The 21,922-nt window shown below is 40.5% G+C and overlaps 1 protein-coding gene across 19 annotated transcripts in view; it reads left to right on the top strand.

Moving 5' to 3' along the window:
• Positions 1–21,922, top strand: part of N4BP2L2 (NEDD4 binding protein 2 like 2) — a 115,978-nt gene that overhangs the window by 62,229 nt on the left and 31,827 nt on the right. The window contains exon 5 of one of the 19 annotated variants that reach the window (XR_010116097.1): positions 4,652–4,699. The exons of the other annotated variants lie outside the window; for them this stretch is intronic. The gene's annotated coding sequence lies outside the window, so the exon portion shown is untranslated. The remainder of the gene's footprint in view (positions 1–4,651; positions 4,700–21,922) is intronic. 19 annotated transcript variants of the gene reach the window in all.

Below are 21,922 nucleotides of genomic sequence, written 5' to 3'. Positions count from 1 at the left end.
CTCAGCCTCTCCGAGTAGCTGGGACTACAGGCGCCCGCCACCACGCCCGGCTAATTTTTTGTATTTTTAGTAGAGACGGGGTTTCACTGCGGTCTCGATCTCCTGACCTCGTGATCCGCCCGCCTCGGCCTCCCAAAGTGCTGGGATTACAAGCGTGAGCCACCGCGCCCGGCATGTTATACCATTTTCAATAACAAAATAACAAAGAAGGTGAGAATAAAGGAAGGAAGGAAAACAAATGACATATTTCTAGTGAAATTTTTTGAGGTTAGCCTGTGACTATAATAAAATTATTTTGTAGCAGTGTACCAAGATGTCAGTTTGCACAGCTCTGTAGAAAACAACTATTTTGTAAGTTGAAAATTTTCTGCGTTCTAAGTATTCTTTATAAATGTCGTGTTCTTATGCTTTTAATTTTATGGCTAAAGGCTATTCATATTGTGGCAATAATTTAGTTATGAGGTTATCTAAGTAGAAATAATTCAACATATTCTAACAGTATTTCATATACTTAAGATAAAGGCAAGATTGTATTTTCTAGCTATTTTTTAAAAAGAATTACAGCCGGGCATGGTGGCTCACACCAGCACTTTGGGAGACAGAGGCTCACAGATCACTTGAGGTCAGGAGTTCGAGAACAGCCTGGCCAACATGGTGAAACCCCATCTCTACCAAAAATACAAAAATTAGCTGGGCATGGTGGCGCTGTGCCAGTAATCCCAGCTACTTGGGAGGCTGAGGCAGGAGGATCCTTTGAACCCACGAGGCGGAGGTTGCAGTGAGCCAAGGTCACGTCATTGCACTCCAGTCTGGGCAACAAGAGTGGAACTCTGTCTCAAAAAAAAAAAAAAAACCTACCCTAGATCCATTTTTAAGAAGAAAAATGACTTTATTAAAGATGAAAAACCTTTAGCTATATTTTTTTCAAGTTATATGTTTGCAGTTAAATGCAACTAATAGCATATGAGACTGTTTTTCTTATTTTTAATTTATTTTTTATGTATTTATTTTTTGAGTCAGGGTCTTGCTCTGTCGCCCAGCCTGCAGTGCAGTGGCATGATCTCGGCTCACTGCAGCCTTGACCTCCTAGGCTCAAGCAATCCTCCCACCTCAGTTCACCCACTAGTAACTAGGACTACAGACGTGCACCACCACACCTGGCTAATATTTGTATTTTTTGTAGAGATGAGGTTTTGCCATAATGCCCAGGCTGGTCTCAAACTCTTGGACTCAAGCACTCCTGCCTTGGCCTCCCGAAGTGCTTGGATTATGTAAGTTGTAAACCACTGGGCCTGGCCCCAACTGGTTTTTCTTTTCTTTTTCTTTTTTAGATGGAGTTTCGCTCTTGTTGCCCAGGCTGGAGTGCAGTGGTGTGATCTTGACTCACTGCAACCTCTGCCTCCCGGGTTCAAGCAATTCTCCTGCCTTAGCCTCCCGAGTAGCTGGAATTAACAGGCGCGCACCACCACACCTGGCTAATTTTGTATTGGTTTTCTTAGACTAAGACATACACAACTCCTGAAAGTGAGCCTGGTAGTATCATTCCCATCTTGTAAATGTATTACGTGATGGTGAGGGGTGTTAGCAAAAAAAACAAAGCAAAACAAAAAACTGTAGGATAAAATTATAAATTATTATTTTAGAAATTAATTTTTTAAAAGTAAAAAGTAATCATGCAATGCTATTATCCATTGCTGCTCTACCCCCATACAGTAAGTATAAATAAAGATCATCTGCCATGTTCCTGTCTTTCACCGTGTGTTAGTCTGGATGCCAAGATGTGCTGAAATTTAGTGATGTACAACCTACAAAAATCAATTGTCTTTTTATACACTAGCTAGTTTTACTAAGTAGTTATAGCAGGAAATATTCTGAAGCTTACCTTAATAGCTTTAATGAGGAAATTTTAGATAAGAATATAGAGGTTAAAATAGGTTGAAGAGAAATATTCTGTTCATCAAAGGCCACCTGCATTTTTTTTCTTTTTTGAAAGTGAGATGGCACTTCTCTGCCCTTATCTGTAGCATATGAACTTGACTTAGTTTTCCAGTTGCCCTGATGGATTTGCTTTGCCCATCTACATTTTCCCACAGTACTTGTCTTCAGTTGAACTCATTTGTGAAAATACTAGTTGTGAATTATAGCCTCTGGCTAAGTGTAAGAAGAGGGTTTCCCAAGTTAAGATTTCATTTGACTAATAAACATTAGTGCTGGGCTGTAAGTAAACTAATGAACCAAATATAATGGCTACTGCTTCAGACATCAATGTTTAAGTTTACCACATTAGTGAAATAATTGGATGAAAATTCATAGACATTGAAAAGTAATTGAATTTAGAACACACTAGAATTTAAAAAGTCTGAAAAAGTATGTCTTAGTTTGAAATACAAACAAACTAGTAGTAGATAGAATCAAATACCAACCCAAAAGGTAATATTGTCATATGAAATTAGTGTAAGAGAAATTTAAATTTTCTAGCCAAAACAAAACACCTAAACATTCTTAACAGATGAAATAACATGAAAACTTTTACAAAATGATGTCTTAGTTTTGTAATCTTTCCTGTTATTCTCTGGGATTCAGAGTAGAAGCAGTCTTTTTCTCTTTCACCTACTGATAGGAAAACTATATGAAATATGACTGTAAAGAGTCTATGGCCAGGCACAGGGGCTCACGCCTGTAATCCCAGCACTTTGGGAGGCTGAGGTGGGAGGATTACTTGAGGTCAGGAGTTTGAGACCAGCCTGGCCAACAAGGTGAAACTCTGTCTCTACTAAAAATACAAAAATACAAAAAAAAAAAATTAGCTGGTCATGTAGTCCCAGCTTCTTAGGAGGCTGAAGTGGGAGGATCACTTGAACCCAGGAGGCAGAGATTGAGGTGAGCCGAGATGGCACTACCGTACTCCAGCCTGAGCGACAAAGTGAGACTCTGTCTCAAACAAGTCTAATTACAAGTAATCAATTTAATTATAATCACACTAGTTATGTAAACCCCACTATAACAATTCATTGTATACAGTCAGCTAAAATAAATACATTGTGTCATCTTAAGTGTAATGACAACCTGATAAAACAACTAAACCTAGTATGAATAAAAATTTATTTAACAGATAACTATTGATCACCCATTATGAATCAGGCATTGGCTAGCATCCTGGAGGGTATTGCTTAAGTTTTGTATGTCTTTTATTGACATTTTACATGCAATATTTAAGACATACAGAAAAGATAAGCATAAGCCAATGGTGTTCATTTATTCGTAGGCCAGCTACAAATATAGTTCAAAGCCCCCATGTACCATATACCCTGGAAGATATAGGCAACAGAGCTGTGAAGGTTTAAATTATATATATTTACACGAATATATACTTAAATTTTGAACTGTAGAATACTGTAAAATTCATTACACAAAATAAAGGCAGTGTAGGCAATATTTGCATCTAGTTCCCAAGGCTAGAGTATGACAGGGTCACCATCTGCATTCAGATATAAAGTTCCAGAAACTGGACTAGACTGAATCAGGTATTTACAGAATAAGAGTTTGAATAATAGTCAAGAAGGAAAGCTAAACAAAAACCAGAAAAACTGGCCCTGAAAATAAGATTTGAGGTGTGAATTAAAGCCATGATCTTACCCCTTTTTTGAATCATGGTCTACTTTCAAAACCCAATGAAATAATTCCTCTGCCTATAAACAGTCCTTGTAATAGTCCCTCTTCCATTAAAATTACATACATGTACATACATATACTATTCAATTTGGGGGAGTTCAAAGATCCTCTGAAGTCTTGAATATCTGTAAGTGAATACTGGTAGTCAGCTTGTGGTGGAGAGAAAGTGATTTGAGTTAGAGACTAAGTAATGTGAATGAGTCTGAGACTACTTTATAAGGTGAAAGTAGGATGATAGTGTCAATCAGTGAGCTTCAAACTAGTCCACAGAAGAGTTTAGGAGCCATTGCAGGCAGATAGTGGGAAGCTGTGTAAGTGGAGCTTTGACTATGCCCTCTCTTCAACCAGAACACTTCCCTCCACTTTCACTTGTTTATATATGTGGATTTCATTTAAAATTTTGATTAATAAATGTGTTTTAACCCTAAAGATACTTAGGGAACTTTTAAAGGCAGAACACAATCTAAAAAGTGCAATCTTTTTTTTTTTTTTTTTTTTGAGACAGAGTCTCACTCTGTTGCTGAGGCTGGAGTGCAGTGGTGTGATCTCGGCTCGCTGCCACCTTTGCCTCCTGGGTTCAGGCAATTCTCCAGCCTCAGCCTCCCGAGTAGCTGGGGTTAAAGGCATGCACCACCATTCCTGGCTAATTTTTGTATTTTTAGTAGAGAAGGAGTTTCACCATATTGGCCAGGCTGGTCTTGAACTCCTGACCTCAAGTGATCTGCCCTCCTCAGCCTCCCAAAGTGCTGGGATTATAGGTGTGAGTCACCGTGCCTGGCCTAAAAATTCCAATCTTTAGGTTCAGAAAACCTTTCTGAGTTCTATTAACTATACAGTCTTGGAGAAATCATACTCTGTGAGTTCTTCAGTCTATAAAATGAAAATAATAGTAGCACAGTTGTGGATTTGAACAAGATGATGTTTATGAAAGCACTTTAAAAGTTGTGAAGCACAATCTAAATGTTATTTCCATTTTCAGGTGTGACTGAAGAAATATCAAATGTTTCCTAGTAAGACAGCAACTCAGGTGAGATGGAAACTCCAAGTAATGATATAATGGATCTAGTGTCTGATTTTCAAAGATTAAAATTATGTATAAAAAAGTCTCTTTATTGTTGAAGAGACTTTAAATATGATGCCATCCAACTAACTAGTAAGTGCTTCAGTTCTCACTAAAATTCCCTGTCAAGTGGACTTTTAATCTGGACTCTTTATCTGATATTACTTTCCTTCTGCCTGGATTTCACTCTTTACAATTGCATTAAATGAGGTTCTCCAGGTCAAATCTGTTTTCGTTTCTTTGAAAATAAATATATTTATTTTGCTCCCTTCCATGAACAATATTGTCAATAGATATAGAATAGTAGGTTGACAGTTCTTTTCTCTCATTACACTGAAATTATTCCACTGTCTTCTTCCTCAGTTGTTTCTGATAAGAAGTCAGCTAGAAGTGTAATTGTTGTTTCTGTGAAGATAGCCTGTCATTTTCTGGCTGATTTTAAGGCCTTCCCTTTGACTTTAATGTTTTGAAGTTTCATTATAATGTGTCTAGGTGAGGATTTTTTGGGTCTTTATCCTATTTTGGATTTGCTACATTTTTTTTTTTGAATCTGTGGGATGGTGTATTTCATCAGTTTTGGAAATTTATCAGTGATAAATCTCTTCAAACATTGACTCTGTCTTATTTTCTCCTCTCTCTCTCTCAGTCTGTGTCTCTGTCTCTCTCTCCGTCTCTCCCTGAACTTCCCTTCTTCTGAGGCTCCGGTTATATGTATGTTGATCTTCTCATTCTCCCTTCTGTCTCTTAATCTTCATATTTTTATCATTTTATTTCTTACTGCTGCTTTCTGGATATTTTCTGCAGATGTCTTTTTCCATTTACTAATTCTTCCATTAGCTGTCCTTAACTCACGACCTTGTTTGTTGACAAGGTTTTTTTCAGTAATTAATATTTTTTCATATTTATACATTTTGGGGATCCTTTTACTTTTTCTTTTTTTTTTTTTTTTCTGAAGAAAAAAATTTCATTATTTCAGTAATTACTAGCGGGGCGCAGTGGCTCACGCCTATAATCCCAGCACTTTGGGAGGTCAAGGCGGGTGGATCACAAGGTCAGGAGATCGAGACCATCCCGGCTAACATGGTGAAACCCCATCTCTACTAAAAATACAAAAACAACAAAAAAAATTAGCTGGGTGTGGTGGCGGGCGCCTGTAGTCCCAGCTACTCAGGAGGCTGAGGTGGGAGAATGGCATGAACCCAGGAGGTGGAGCTTGCAGTGAGCCGAGATCACGCCACTACACTTCAGCCTGGGCGACAGAGTCAGATTGCATCTCAAAAAATAAATAATAAATAAATAATAAAAAATTACTTCAAGATATGAAAACATTGATACCTAGATTTCCTTCACATATTTATCTTGACATATAGAGTACATATGGCCTATGTTACCTTTTCAATAATATCATTACATTCGTTTTTATTTTTTTTTGAGACAAAGTTTTGCTCTTGTTGTCCAGGCTGAAGTGCTGTGGCGTGATCTTGGCTCACTGCAACCTCTGCCTCCTGAGTTCAAGTGATTCTCCTGCCTCAGCCTCGTGAGTAGCTGGGATTATAGGCACCCACCATCACTCCCAACTAATTTCTTTTTTGTATTGTTAGTAGAGATAGCGTTTCACCATGTTGGCCAGGCTGGTCTCAAACTCCTGACCTCAGGTGATCCATCCACCTCGGCCTCCCAAAGTGCTGAGATTACAGGTGTAAGCCACTGTGCCTGGCCAATAATATAATAACATTTTTCTACCCTTTGAATTCTGTCTTGTACAGTTGTACTCGCTTTTTTGTACTTCCGAAATCATTCATTATATTCTTTCTGAGTTAAATCTCTATACACAACACAGAAAATTCTCAGACCTTCTGTGGCAAAACATTCCAGATGGGTTATTGTCTCCTGAACAAATAGAGAATCTTCTGAAAGTCTCTCATAAATCACTGTATCAGCCCCTTTGCAGTAGAGCCAGAGGCGTCCCATAAGGGTCTAGACAATTACAGACATTCTTTCTCTGTTACTAGAGAACTCCAGGACATTAAGAATTTCAAAAGTATTTTTTCTCCCGTAGCTTCTGTGGTGACAGAGTATGGTGTTCTTGTACAAAGAACAAGCCATGTTCTTTTGCTCCTTTCACTAAAGCTGCTTTAGCTGGGGAGGAAGCCTGGTAGATTATATTATTTCCATCTCTCAGGAATAACAGTGTGGCACACAGATAACAGGGTAAGAAATTGCGTTATATAGTCTTTTGTGGGATGGCCATTCTCAAAGTTCTCCAATAATTTGGGGTCATTAAATTCACAGGACTCTAGGATGGAAGAAAGTGTCTAACCGTAAATTACACCTGCAATGGTACACTTCTTAAATGTCATAATATTCCTGTTTTATTAGATAATAGGTGTTTTACCTGCCCAAGTTCTTGATTGAGATTGAATGTTCTGGCCATAGCATAGACATTATTTACTTTATAATGCATATCTTCATCCCAGTGTATAAGCTGGGCCTGAATATATTTCACAATTTTCCCACAGTGACCAGCAGACTAATGGGGATGAGGTTCTGGTACAAGATGATGAACACCAGTATGTCAAACAATGACTTGGTAGCTGGAATCAAGGACATGACCAAGAGCAGCAGGAACAAAAGGGAGACTGGCACATTGATCCCTTTCTCAACCTTTGATCTCTTGAGAGGTGATTTGACAGAATTCTGCATGAATTTTGTTTCAAATCCAGTGTAAACAACTATGCCAATGATCCACTGAGTATTTCTCAGCTGTATACCTCTTAACAAGACCTGGTCAGGCCCAACTGGAACAGAGCTTTTACCACTTAGGCTCAAGGTTCCAGCAAAGCTATGAAATGACGATTAGGTCTATTTTTCCAGATAGGCTGAACAATCGGTTTTTTTATTGCATTCAACCTGTTTCTGGCAAAGCTTGCTGTAGCTTTGGATCTGTCTCTCCATCCAGATTAGGTGTTGCTATATAACAATCAGCTGAGGTTCACTGGAAGACATCAGGACTATGTCTGTAGGAAGGAACTCCCAGTTCTTTGTATTAACTATTTTGTCTGCCATATGTCATTTACAATCTTCTATAACCTCTTTGATCCCTGAAATCAGAGGCAAGAGAGTTGTATATTTTCCTGTTGGAGACACATCTGGAATTTGCTGCAATACATTAATGAACAAGAAAGCATTGGCAGGTTTGGTAAATTGCAGATACAAAAACTCAGGGAGAAATGACCACATGCTGTACTTGGCTGTGCTGATGAAGTTTTTGCAGAAAATGGTTCTTAAGGGGGTCGTTGATGTAAATGGTGCAGCATTTTGGCCCTTCTAAGCCTTGCAATGTTCATAGCCAGGACATCCTCTCCTCCACCTTCTGACTGCCCAAGGATAAATAAGTAGATCTCAGACTGCTCAGCTGGTGTATGATAGTGGCAAGAGTACTATTGGTTACACATTCAAGTTCACTGGTAATCCCCTCAGGCAGAGCTCCCTAGCACAAGTGCTGGGGCTCGGTGTTCCTCTTCACTAAAGGCATGGCTCACAATCATATGATCGTTGACTGAGGGTTGCAGAAATTTCCTTCAAGTAGCATCACTACTTTGGCTCAATTATCAGTAGTAGTAACAGCAATCAAAACTAAAATGGTCTGTGTTCCCGCCGGAGCTGCACTCGAGCCCCATAGTCCTGCCACATCCACCTTGCACCACACTGCCAGGGGTACTTTTTCAACTTTATTTAGTTATTATTTAGAGCTTCTTATTCTCTACAGTCAGTTTAGATGTATCTTTATAAATAGTGAATGTGGTTATTTTACATGCTGTATATCCACAGTACTTCAGGTCTGTTTTTGCTGTTCCTTGTTCGTGGTTATATGTTTCCGATGTATTCTGTTATTTTTTGCTATGAGCTACTCATTTTTCTTGGAATTTTATTTGTATCAGTATTTTTGAGCCCTTGGATAAAAATAGATTTCTCCAGCAAGGATTATATTTACTTCTGCCAGGTGCCTGGCAGCAGTACCAGCCTGAGATCATTCTAAATTACTGGTCTGCAGTTTTCTAGACTAGACAGAGAGCAGCTTGTGAGGGATGGGTTGTGGTTCCAGATCCTTAGATGTGATGTTCCCTACCCTAATCCACTCAGCATCAGAATTCCACATAATTTATTTTTCCTTGCAGTTTTGGTTGGAGGGTAGAGATAAGTTTCTGTTCACTTTTAGACAAAAGCAAAGAAGCCCTTTGAGGTCTCAGCTTTATTAGAGAGGGAATTGTTATTGGCCTGCTCCCTTACCCTGTTAACCTGTGCCCACAAAAAGCCTTAAGTTTACAAAAACCCTGAAGATCCAGTTCATCTGGTTTATCAAATGTTTTCAAAGGTGGCTGAGGTCAGCTGACCCTTCTGGGTTCCTGCCTTCAGGAATCCTGGGAATTCTGTAGTTTTTCAGAAGCTCATCAGTGCATTTAGAAAATATTTTGAAAAAATGCTTAATCCAGGATTTAGTTGTTTGATCCTGTTACCTACTTACTACATTCCTGGAAATGTAATTCTCCTCAATACCATTTTAAGGTATCCAGATAGAACTGCATGAAATATTTCACCTCTAACAAGATATACCATGCCTTTTGTGTGAGAGATTCTTGTTCTGTCTTTCCTGCCCTTCTCCCTTTGCCATATTTTTCTTATCTGTCTTCAACTTATTTTCATTATAGTGTATGTGCTTTCATAATGATATAGGAGTTAAGAAAGTACTTAGGCAGATAGTAGGGGTATGGGAATCCTCGGTAAGGCTTTTCTTTTTAATGAAAAGCAGCCCCAAATTATTTTCCTTTCTAATGAAGAGCTGCAGACATAGATGCTGGCAGTCATGCCAATCATGTTCAAGATGGAGGCTCCATCTTCCCTTCTCTTTGTCAGCCACGTGTACAGAAAGAAGCAGACAAGGTGGCTCTGATCAACTGGAATGTCCCTTTGCATTATAAGATTAGGGTGGGGTAACCAGCCTTCCCTGTGCATTATGTAGACGTCATACCAGATTAAACCAATCTATGAGCCCTATGTAAATCAGACACCGGCTCCTCAAACTGGACTATAAAACTTGGCACATTCTTGCTAGCCAATCCTTTTTCTGTTCGGAGACCCTCTCTTGGATGACCTGCTTTCTCTGCATGAGGAAGCTTTCTCTCTGTCTTCTTTTTCTGTTTAACTTTCTGCTCCTAAACCCACTCCTCGTGTGTGCCCATGTCCTGAATTCTTTCTCAACCTTGACCAAAAATCAGGGTATATAGCCCAGACAACAGAGCTGTTTCAGTAAGCCACCATAAATCATTTCTTGATTAAGTGAGTGCGCAGATAAATAATTTCTTTTTAATCTACATTTGCTCTGACCTGGGCAAGAACAGACTGAGGGCATTTATCTATAGTGCTGATTCTCAGCACTTTTGAATATGAGAATGCTTTGAAGTGACAAATTTTAACAGTTTCTGCATGGTGACAGTATAATTTTGGTGTCCAGTGATGAAAAATATATAATAATAGAATGCTAAGTGACACTTTTTAATTAATCATAACCTCATTTATATAGTTATATAGAATATTAACACAGGTATATGTGACAGGTATTCAGTCTTTAGACATTTTTTATGCACATATGGATGCATAGATCATGTACAGTATTCCATTGTCAGCAGCCCACAGGAAGAAGATACTCTTTCAGATAATCCTTTAAATGCTACTTAAGATTATATTAACTTTTTGTTAGCCATGTGACTTTTTTAAATCAAAGTAAATATAACACCACTAGCTCTTTTATCACATGGTCTATGGCTAAATCACATTTTTATTTTAGTGCAGTGGCTGGGGTGGAGTCTCACTCTGTTGCCCAGGCTGGAGTGCAGTGGCACGATCTTGGCTCACTGCAACCTCTGCCCTCCGGGCTCAAGTGATTCTCCTGCCTCAGCCTCCTGAGTACCTGAGATTACAATTACAAGCACATGCCACCATGCCCGGCTCATTTTTTTTCTTTCTTTCTTTTTTTTTTTTTTTTTAGTAGAGACAGGGTTTCACCGTGTCGGCTAGACTGATCTCAAACTCCTGACCTCAGGTAGTCTGCCCACCTCGGCCTCCCAAAGTGCTGGGATTACAGGCGTGAGCCACTGTGATAGGCCACTAAGTACATTTCTATCATATGTATTTGTATAATTGACCGTGACATTTTGTGGATTTGTTTGAATTTTTCCAACTTTTTATTAAGGAAAATTTGATATGTAAAGAAAAGTTAATATATATAATATAATAGTAGTAATAAACTGTATATACCTTCTACCTACATTCAAAATCATTAACATTTTGCCATATTTGCTTTATAGATATACATATATATAAATATGTATATGTTTACACATTTATTTACTTGCAGAACTATTTGAAAATAAGTTGCAGATAAGACCTTTCACTCCTAAGTGAAGGCATTCCTAAGAATAAAGGCATTTACTTTCATAACCATGATACCCTTATTATATGCAAGCAAATTAACAAAAATTATATAATAATTCAAATTTCTGCCATTGTCACAAAACTATTTGTAGTAAGCAGAATAATGCTTCCCCTGTACCCAAAGGTATCTATGTCCTAATCCTTTGAACCTCTTGACTATGTTATCTTACATGGCAAAGGGGAATTAAGGTTGCTCATCAACTGACCTTAAAATAGTGAGATTATACTGGATTATCTGGTGGGCCCAATGTTATCACAAGGGTCCTTAAAAGTGGATGATAGAGGCAGAAAAACAGAGTTAGAGGGAAATGTGACTATGGGAGAAAGGCACAGAGAGAGACAGTGTTGCTGGATTTGAAAATCGAAGAATACAAGCCAAGAAATGTCAGTGGCCTCTGGAAAAGGGTCTGGAAAGGACAAGGAAATGGATTCTCTCATATGCCTTTCAAAAAGGAACCTATCCCTGCTGAAACCTTGATTTTAAACCAGTAAGACCTGTTTTGGACTTCTGACCTATAGAATTATAAGATAATAAGCTTGTATGATTTTAAGCCACTAAATTTGTGGTGACTTGTTACACAGTCACTTATTACAGCAGCAATAGAAAATGAATACACTGTTTTTTATAGCTTTATTTTTTTTCCCCCAAACTAGGATCCAGTCAATGTTCACACCTTGCGTTTAGTTGCTTGTTATCTTTGGTTGTTTTTAAAAATAAATTTGATAACGTATTTGGTTTAACTTATCAAAATATTATTTCAACATATAATAAATATTTATTTTTGAGACGGAGTCTCCTTCTGTTGCCCAGGCTGGAGTGCAGTGGTGCGATCTTGGCTCACTTCAATCTCCGCCTCTTGGGTTCAAGTGATTCTCCTGCCTCAGCCTTCTGAGTAGCTGGGATTACAGGTGCCCACTACCTTGCCCAGCTAATTTTTTGTATTTTTCGTAGAGATGGGGTTTCACTATGTTGGCCAGGCTGGTCTCGAACTCCTGACCTCAGGTGATCTGCCTGCCTCGGCCTCCCAAAGTGCTGGGATTATAGGCGTGAGCCACTGCACCTGACCAATATTTTAAAAATTATTAATAAGTTATTTTACTTTTTAAAAATCATACTCTTTGAAATCCAGTTTAGACTTACAACACATCCCAATTCAGACTAGCCACATTTCAAGTGCTTAGTAGCTACCTATTAATTAATGGCTATTGTATTTGATAGTGCTCTACATATTTGGGAATTATTTACTGTCTAAAAGGCAGTTCTAGCAGGAGGGATGTCTGCCAGGCTATTTTCACTTTCACTGAAAGTACTGGGTAAGAGTGGCAGACTAGGAGTCAGGAGATGGGTTCCTCGCCTAAGCTCAGCTAGCTTCATCTCATGAGTGTGACCTTTCTGGAGCTTGATTTCTTCATCTTCAGAATACAAAACTTTGAATAGGCCATATTTGAGGCAGAGCTCTAGGCCAGGTGGCATATCTGTTACTCTAGGAGGAGCTTTTCAGGTGTTTTGGGTACCTTTGCTTTGATCAGTGCCAGCAGGTGATGAACGTGCCTTCCTTGGTCAGCTGTTTAGACTTCCCTTGAGTGTGAGGGGAAGAAAAAGAAACTGTTCTTCATACTTACCAGTGGCATTATATGTGAAGAAAAATAACCAGCACAGCAAAAAGGAAGTTTTGCACTTTCAGCCACTGATTCTGCAGTACCAAATGAGTAAGAACCAGAAAGTGGAATCTTCTTAGTATTGACGTTTCTCTCTCTGAGTGACTGACTCAGCATTTCTCTATTTTTTTAGACTATATTTTTAGGACAGTTTTAGGTTTATAAAAAATTTGAGCAGAGTACAGAGAGTTCCCATATGACCTCCTCTTGGTCACTTGTGATGTGAACAGTCCTCCACCTTTTCTTATTAATCCACTCATTACAGTGTTGTCTTTGTTAAGAGTTCAGGCCAGTTGTCTTATAGACCATCCTATTTTTCTGGATTTATCTGATTGTTTTCCTCATAGTGTCATTTAACATCTTCTAGCCTTTGCATTTCTTGTAAAGTGGAAGTTAGGCCTAGAGAGAGGCTTGATTAAATTCAGGTTAAATATTTTGGGCAAGAATAGTTCATAGGTGATATATTTTTATTCTTTTTAGATATCCTTTTGTGAGGGTGTGCTGTCACACCCAGTGTCAGGTTCCAGCCTATGCTGAGGTCTGAAGGGAATGGGTGGATGGGCAACAAATAGCTGAAAGAACACTCAAGGGGCTGTAGGCAGGTGAATATGGTTTTATTCAGCAGCTCTTTCATCAGCAGCTCACTCGCACTAGCTCTCTCACAGCAGCTCTCTCACAGCAGCTCTCTCACACTGCTTTTATCTTGGCTGTCAGCTCCAGCTCTGCAGCTCCTGCCGCTCCCCCACACAGCTGCATTCCCTGGCCTACAAGGCAGGCTTTCCCTTACAGGGTTAGCAGCTTAACTCTTTCTCTGGGTGCAAGACGAGCCGAGCCCTGGCTCCCCCTTGTCCACCTACAAGATGGACAACTCTGGCTCTCTCTCTCTCTCTTTCTCTGGGTGCACCTGCACAAGCCCTGTGCACGGTGTCAGCAGGGCAGTTATACTTTTCTCAAACAATAGTGGCTCCGAGCCCAGTATGAGCTTACACAAACAGGTTATATAACAAGTGGAGTATGCGCCTGCGCCCTAAACTCACTGAGTCATTTTGGCCCAGAGGTCCACCTTGGCCTATTCCTTGACCAAAGCACATCCATATACCTTACATTCCACCCTCTAGGCCAAGAGAGGAAGGTTTGGGGCAGAGGCCCAATAAACATACATAGGCTTCATACACAAGCCTGACACATAAGCTTTGGGCATGCAGGCCTGATATACAGGTTTGGCACATAGGCCCCAGATCCAACACATACATAAGCTTCTGGACACACAGGCCCGTTACATACATAAGCTTTGATAAACTGCCTAGCTATTAGTGCAGATTACCGTAGGTGTCACCTCCTTGGTGATCATCATTCACATTGCACTGAGTTCAGCCCATTGGCTACTTTGTCTGCACCTGGTTTCAAACCATATGGTGTCAGTACTAGGCTAGACTGTGACAGCAGTCCAGGCAGCAGTAGCATCCCAGCTAGACCTATCTGTGTACCCTGCCCTATTAAGAATGGGAGGATGTTCTTCCTAACGGTGAAGGCTCAGGGTCTAGGGGTGTTTCAGGCCCCATGGCCTTATCTTTTTTTTTTTTTTTTTGAGACGGACTCTTGCTCTGTTGCCCAGGCTGGAGTGCAGTGGCGCAATCTCGGCTCACTGCAAGCTCCGCCTCCCGGGTTCACGCCATTCTCCTGCCTCAGCCTCTCCAAGTAGCTGGGACTACAGGCGCCCGCCACCACGCCTGGCTAATTTTTTTGTATTTTTAGTAGAGACGGGGTTTCACCGTGGTCTCGATCTCCTGACCTCGTGATCCGCCCGCCTCGGCCTCCCAAAGTGCTGGGATTACAAGCGTGAGCCACCGCGCCCGGCCTCATGGCCTTATCTTGCTTTAGGACTGCAGGTCCCAAGACCTCTTGTAACACTGCAGCTAAGGGACTTGTACTCAGCATACTCTGCTGTTCTAAGTAGGTGCTACACTTTGCTAAAGTGGATATCTGCACCATCCCAGTCCGGGGGCTTGTTACCTGTTAATGCACCCATCCTGCTATTGGGTAAGTCGTCTGTCCTGCCACGCTCTCATTAGCCTGAAGGGAAGCGTATATAGCTGCTAACTGCTTCCCTATCAGAGTATCAGAGCTCAGCTCCCTTCCGTAGTTGGGACTAAAAGCCTACTGTCACTCCCAAGCGCCTCATGCATTGATACAGGCCCTAGTCAAAACTATCTGTGATCACATGCACATCCAGCTTAAATGAGCACCCCTGGTCAACTACCCATAGGGCTTGTGTCTACTGAATAGCCTGCTTGGCTATTGGAAAAGGCTGCCTCAGTTTCATTATCCCAATCCCAGGCAAGAGGGACATTGCCGCTTTTAAACCTGTAAAAGAATCAGAGGTTAGCATAACATCATTAATAAGAGTATGACACCATGCAACACTGTGAAAGTCCATTGTCGCCCTCCCATGAAGGCAAACTGTTCCTGGCTGTCTGGAAAAGAAGTCCCAGTTCCATCGTCAAGTGGTCCATCAAGTCTGTGACAGACAGCACAGCTGCCAAGCTGTGCAAAACATCCACCCCCAGAATACATTCAGGCATGGGAGAGACATACACGATGCATAAGCAGAGAGCGAAGCGGCTGATGCCAAGGTGCAAAGATACAGGTCTCACTTTCACTGACTGGCTTTCATAGCCATTAATTGATGCAGCCCTACCCAGAAACTTATCCGTGTTCAGGGACCAGTGGATTGCCAAGTCCACATGTGGCTGCGGTGGTCCAGTGTCCCTTGAGCCAGGCATCTCAGCCAGTTCCCTCATCAAACAGAAAAGGCTTTACACATCCACTTGACTGCAGCAGGTACTCCCTGAACTGGAACACTTAGGCAGGACTGGGCCGCACAGTAACGTCCTTCTCCCAAATGACTTGCACCAAGTCTGTACATGACTTCCATCGTCTGACAGTCTCTGGTATTTCTCTGGACCAGTACCAGTCCACACTTTAATTAAAGAAGCTAGCCTCTCCATCTTGGAGGCAGAGCAGGAAATATGTTAGTTCTTCTTCCCAGAGATGGAATATTCAGGCAGAGAGGGGATCCCCTAGACGCTGCAGACATTAATTGCCTAACTCCCACAACTCAATGGGGGTGGGGGTCCCTAGGCCAACCTTTGGGGCCCAACAGCTGCTTATGCTTTATTTTCTGGTGGACCACTGGGTGAGCCTGCAACCGAGGTTCTTCCTTCTCCCTGCGCTGCATCCCACAGGGACTGGGCATGCACGTCCCGCAGCACAGTCATAAACATCCCTCTGACTCTGCTGACAAAGGCATGTACCTTCTCGGTGCTGTGCACTTCCAGGTGCTTCAGTGCCATCTCCACACTCACAGGGGACCTGTCCACTGCCGCCCATGTCTCCACCGGGGCCCGTCCACGCAGCACAGCTGCCACTAGGTACCACAGCTCATGCTGCAGCCACATTGCCGACCCGGGAGCCTTGTGAGCTGAAGACCCACTCATCTCATTCTGCTGAGGACTACACCAAATGTTAGGTTCAGGGGCAGGTTCTAGCCCATGCCGAGGTCCAAAAGGAAGAGGTGGATGGTTGACGAATAGCTGACAGAACACTCCGGGACCGTAGCAGTTGAATATGGTTTTATTCAGCAGCTCTTTCATCAGCAGCTCACTCACACTAGCTCTCTCAGCAGCAGCTCTCTCACAGCAGCTCTCTTACACTGCCTGCCTTTATCTCAGCTATCTGCTCTGGCTCTGCAGCTCCTGCCACTCCCACACACAGCTGCATTCCCTGGGCTACAAGGTTGGCTCTCCCTTACAGGGTTAGCAGCTTAACTTTTTCTCTCTCTGGGCACAAGCCGAGCTGAGCTCTGGCCCTCCCCTGTCTATAAGACAAACAACTCTGGTTCTCTCTCTTTTCTCTGGGTGTGCAGGGCATCAGCAGGGCAGTTATACCTTTCTCAAACAATAGTGGCTCTGACCCCAGTATGAGCTTACACAAACAGGTTATGTAACAAGCAGAGTATGCACCTGTGCCCTAAATTCGCTGAGTCACTCTGTCCCAGATGTCCAACTTGGCCTATTCCTTGACCAAAGCACATCCATGTACCTTACGTGTGCCCATCACTTCCAGTATATTGGAATACATTTGGATCCTGATTCTGTCATATCAGCTGCTACTCCTTTCACTCATTTGAAAATAAAGTACATCTTTACTTTTTTTCTTCACTTTACCAATGAAAATATCGACAGAACAAAGGAAAGAGAGTATCAACTCTTTGGCGGCCTTATCTTACAATGTCTGGGACACAGTAGCACTCAAATATTTGTTAAAATATATTTTCACTGCTTTTTTCTTGAAATTACTTCTTCCTTCAACTTATAAAATATTCCTCTTTTCATATCTTCTTCTTATTTTAGTTTCTTTTTTTTTGTCTCTTTTTGCACTAATGACCTCTTCAATGTTGTTTCCAATGTTCTATTCCATGCTCTCATCTTCTTTCTTCCTTAACCCTGAGGCCATCTCAAACGTGACTTCAATCCCACTTCTTTGCTGTCTCCTATAACTTTTTCTTTAGCCCCTACTTCCTACCTGGGAACTGAATGCATATCTCTCACTGCCTGTTTGGCATTTCCACTTGTGAGTATAAGGGCCTCCTGAAACTGAGCATATCTAAAAGCAAATGCATTATTTTCCTTTTTTTATTTTTTTGAGACACAGTCTTGCTCTGTTGCCCATGCAACAGAGCAGTGGTGCAATCTCGGCTCACTGCAACCTCTGCCTCCCAGGCTCAAGCGATTCTCCCACCTCAGCCTTCTGAGTAGCTGGGATTACAGGCACCCACCACCATGCCCAGATAATTTTTGTATCTTTATTAGAGATTGGGTTTCACTACGTTGGTCAGGCTGGTCTCAAACTCCTGACCTTAGGTGATCCACCAGCCTCCGCCTCCCAAAGTGCTCGGATTACAAGCATGAGCCACCATGCCTGGCCTGCGTTATTTTTCAATTCACTATAGCCCTCAAACAATTTTTTTCATTATTACCTATATTCATGTTATAACTAACCTAGTGGTTGTCTGAATCTTGATTCTTTTGTCTCTAGAATAATGCCCTTTCTCAGCCAGGTGCGATGGCTCACACCTGTAATCCCAGCAGTTTGGGAGGCCGAGGCAGGCAGATCACTTGAGGTCAGGAGTTTGGGACCAGCCTGGCCAACATAGCGAAACCCTAAAAATACTCTACTAAATACATCTCTACTAAAAATACAAAAATTAGCTGGGCGTGGTGGCGCTTGCCTGTAGTCCCACCTACTCAGGAAGCTGAGGCAGGAGAATCACTTGAACCCAGGAGACGGAGGTTGCAGAGAGCTGATACTGTGCCACAGCACTCCAGCCTGGGTAACACAGGGAGACTCCATCTCAAAAAAACAAAAACAAAAACAAAAAATGCCCCTCTTGCATAATAATAACCAATTTCCAAGCCTATAAATTCTACTTCCAGTGTCTTTCAAATCAGCTAGTATTTCTTCATCTTCATGTTATCTCTAGCAGATATATTATTAATAGGTTGAATCATATGAAATTAATTCTTAACTATTTTTGTTCTATGAGAATGGCCATTTTATATCAACCTAATAATTTATCTAATTTTACTACATCAAGTTTGTGTTATTTTATCTACAAGCATATTGTTAGAGATTATTTAAAATGCCTTACTAAAATCTCTTATCTGCCAATATTCAGGAGTTTATCAAAGAAGGAAATGAAGTAACTTTCAGGTCTTGGTGTGAATCTATGTGAGTTCTTAGGGAAGACTCCCTTTTCTACCTAAAAATATATTTATTATGACATGTGTCATATAAAAGAACATGTAAGATGCAGCTATTTGGTTAAAGACTAATAATAAAATGGATATCTATGTTACCACTACCCAGGTTAAAAAATAGAATATTATATATAACTAAGAAGACCCTTGCTAGTCACAGGCCCTTCCTTTTTTCCTAAAGGAAGTCACTATCTTGAGTTTTGTATTTGTTGATCCCTTCCTTTTCTTTATAGTATAAACCCAAACAATATAGGGTTTAGACATGCCAGTTTTGAACTTACTATAAACTCAATCATGGTGTGGGTATTCTGTTACTAGGTTTTTTTTTTTCTTTCTTTCTTTCTTTTTTTTTTTTTTTTGAGATGGAGTCTCTGATCTCAGCTCACTGCAACCTACACCTCCTGAGTTCAAGGGATTCTTGTGCCTCAGCCTCTGGAGTAGCTGATATTACAGATGCCCATTACCATGCCTAGCTAATTTTTGTCTTTTTAGTAGAAATGAGTTTTCACCATATTAGCTAGGCTGATCTTGAACTCCTGACCTCAAGTGAGCCACCTGCCTCAGCCTCCCAAAGTCCTGGGATTATAGGGGTGAGCCACCACGCCTGGCCTCTGTGACTAGCTTCTTTTGCTCAATATTGTTTTTTAGCCATATTAATGCAGCTATTAGTAGTTCATTTATTTTCACTGCAATATCATATTCCATTTTATGAACATATTATAATTTGCTTATTCGATCTATTGATGGATAGATGGGTTGTTTTCAGATTTTTGCTACTCTGAAGAATGCCCTGTAGCCATGTGCTGGAATTTCTTTAGGGTAGTAGTTTTTAAATTGTAGGATGTGACCAATTAGAGGGCCATAAAATCAATTTGGTAGATTGCAACCAGCATATTAAAAAAATAACAGTCTCACATCATCTAGCAGTTAAGAAACAAAACTAGGTCGGGCATGGTGGCTCACGCCTGTAATCCCAGCACTTTGGGAGGCCGAGGCGGGTGGATCATGAGGTCAGGAGTTCAAGACCAGCCTGACCAACGTGGTGAAACCCCGGCTCCACTAAAAATACAAAAATTAGCCAGGAGTGGTGGCACGCACCTGTAATCCCAGCTACTCAGGAGGCTGAGGCAGGAGAATCGTTTGAACTCAGGAGACAGAGGTTGTAGTGAATGAGATCACGTCATTGCACTCCAGCCTGGGTGGCAGAGGGAGACTCTGTCTCAAAAAGAAACAAAACTAAAATAAATAAGAAAATACACATTTTCCATTTTATATATGCATTATAGTTTTACATATGCTTTTACAGTGTGCATTACATATATAGTATATTATGGGAAAATATTGTTTTGTGAAACTTTTTGTGGCTGTGTGTATGACTGTGTGTATTGAGAAGGGCAATAAAATAAATTTCTTATTTTGAGTAACAGTCAAAAAAGTTTTAAAGTTGCTATGTTCTCATTGTGGGTCCATCAATATGGATTTATAAATCCATATTGGGGTTACCTAAGAATAGGATTGCTGAGTTTTAGGGTGGGGACCTGTTTGGTTATTTTACATAATAATCATAATGTTTTCCACAGTGATTGTGCTTTTTTATACCCCCACCAGCTGTGAATAAGAATTTTTTCTAGATTCCTGCTGGGCGCAGTGGCTCACACCTGTAATCCCAGCACTTTGGGAGGCTGAGGCCGGTGGATCACAAGGTCAGGAGTTTGAGACCAGCTTGGCCAACATGGTGAAACCCCATCTCTACTAAAAATACAAAAATTAGCTGGGCATGGTGGCGGGCACCTGTAATCCCAGCTACTCTGGAGGCTGAGGCAAGAGAATCGCTTGAAACTGGAAGGCGGAGGTTGCAGTGAGCCGAGATTGAGCCCCTGCACTCCATTGTCGGTGAAAAAAACAAAGCTCTGTCTAAAGAAAACAAACAAACAAACAAGAATTTAGATTCTTGTTAACACTTGGTGTTGGATGATTTAACAATTTTGTTAATCTGGCAGACATGAAATTTTATCTTATTGTGGTTTTAATTTGTATTAGTTTTATTACTAATGAGGTTGGTTTTTATTTCATGTATTTTGGACCATTTGTATGCCTTTTTATGATTTTTACTTATTTTGCTATTTAGTTATTTTATCTCTTTTATTGATTTGTAGGATTTCTTGATGTACTTTAGATACTAACCTTTTGTCAGTCAGTAGTCTATATCAGTAAGGAAGAGAGAATACACTCTAGATATTTCAAATAGGGGGATTTAATACAAGGAATTGGTTACAAAGTCATTGAAATGGTTGGAGAAGCAAAAAGTGGATGTTAAGTTTCCAAAACCTTGATATATGCAAGAAGCTGCAGTTATTCCTAGTGCTAAAAGAGTGAAATAGAAAATGAGGTTACCCAGAACCCATGATTATTGTGCCGTTGAGGCTTCTCCTGTTGGATGTGAGCTTTCTCAACAGCAACTCAGGAGCCTTCACTTGTGCGTTGCAACAACTCTGTTGGAATTGCCATCAGAAGCCAGAAAAAAACACAAACATATTTTTCCCGCTCTCACCTCCAGTGTCCTACCAATAATTTCTATGGTAGAACCTAGGAAATGAGCTGGCAAGATAACCTACAGCAGGGATTATAATTAACATCTTCATTTGTAACAATCCAGTTAGAATTTACCAACTTAGTTTCAATTACACACAACAACTTTTCTTATATATCTCTGTTCCCTCCATTATATTGTTGTTGTTGTCACAAATTACATCTTTATGTATTGTGGTCCATCAGTATAGATTTATAAATATTGTTTATGTAATTGTCTTTTAAGTCATGTGGAAAAAAGACTTACAAAGCATATATTCACTTTTATATTTACCTATGTAGTTTCCTTTGCTGTTAGTCTTTTTTTTTGTTGTTGTTATTTTTTATTTCTTCCCATAGATTTGAGTTACTATGCAGTGTCCTTTTATTTCAGCCTGAAGGATTCTCTTTACCTTTTTTTTTGGTCACGGGCAGGTAGGGCCATTCTACTAGTAGTGAGCTCTCTCGGTTTTTGTTTATCTGGGAATATCTTAATTTTTCCTTCATTTTTGAAGGATAGTTTTACGGATATACAGTTCATGGTTCACACTATTTTTCTCTCAGCACATTGAAAATGTCAACCCACTGCCTTCTGGCCTTTGTAGTTTATGTTGAGAATTCATCTCTTAATCCTAATGCTGATCTCTTATAA

This window comes from Symphalangus syndactylus, chromosome 15 (assembly GCF_028878055.3).
Source record: "Symphalangus syndactylus isolate Jambi chromosome 15, NHGRI_mSymSyn1-v2.1_pri, whole genome shotgun sequence".
NCBI classification, from domain to species: domain Eukaryota; kingdom Metazoa; phylum Chordata; class Mammalia; order Primates; family Hylobatidae; genus Symphalangus; species Symphalangus syndactylus.
Note: the sequence above shows the minus strand (reverse complement) of the source record. Positions and strands in the feature narration are given on the sequence as shown.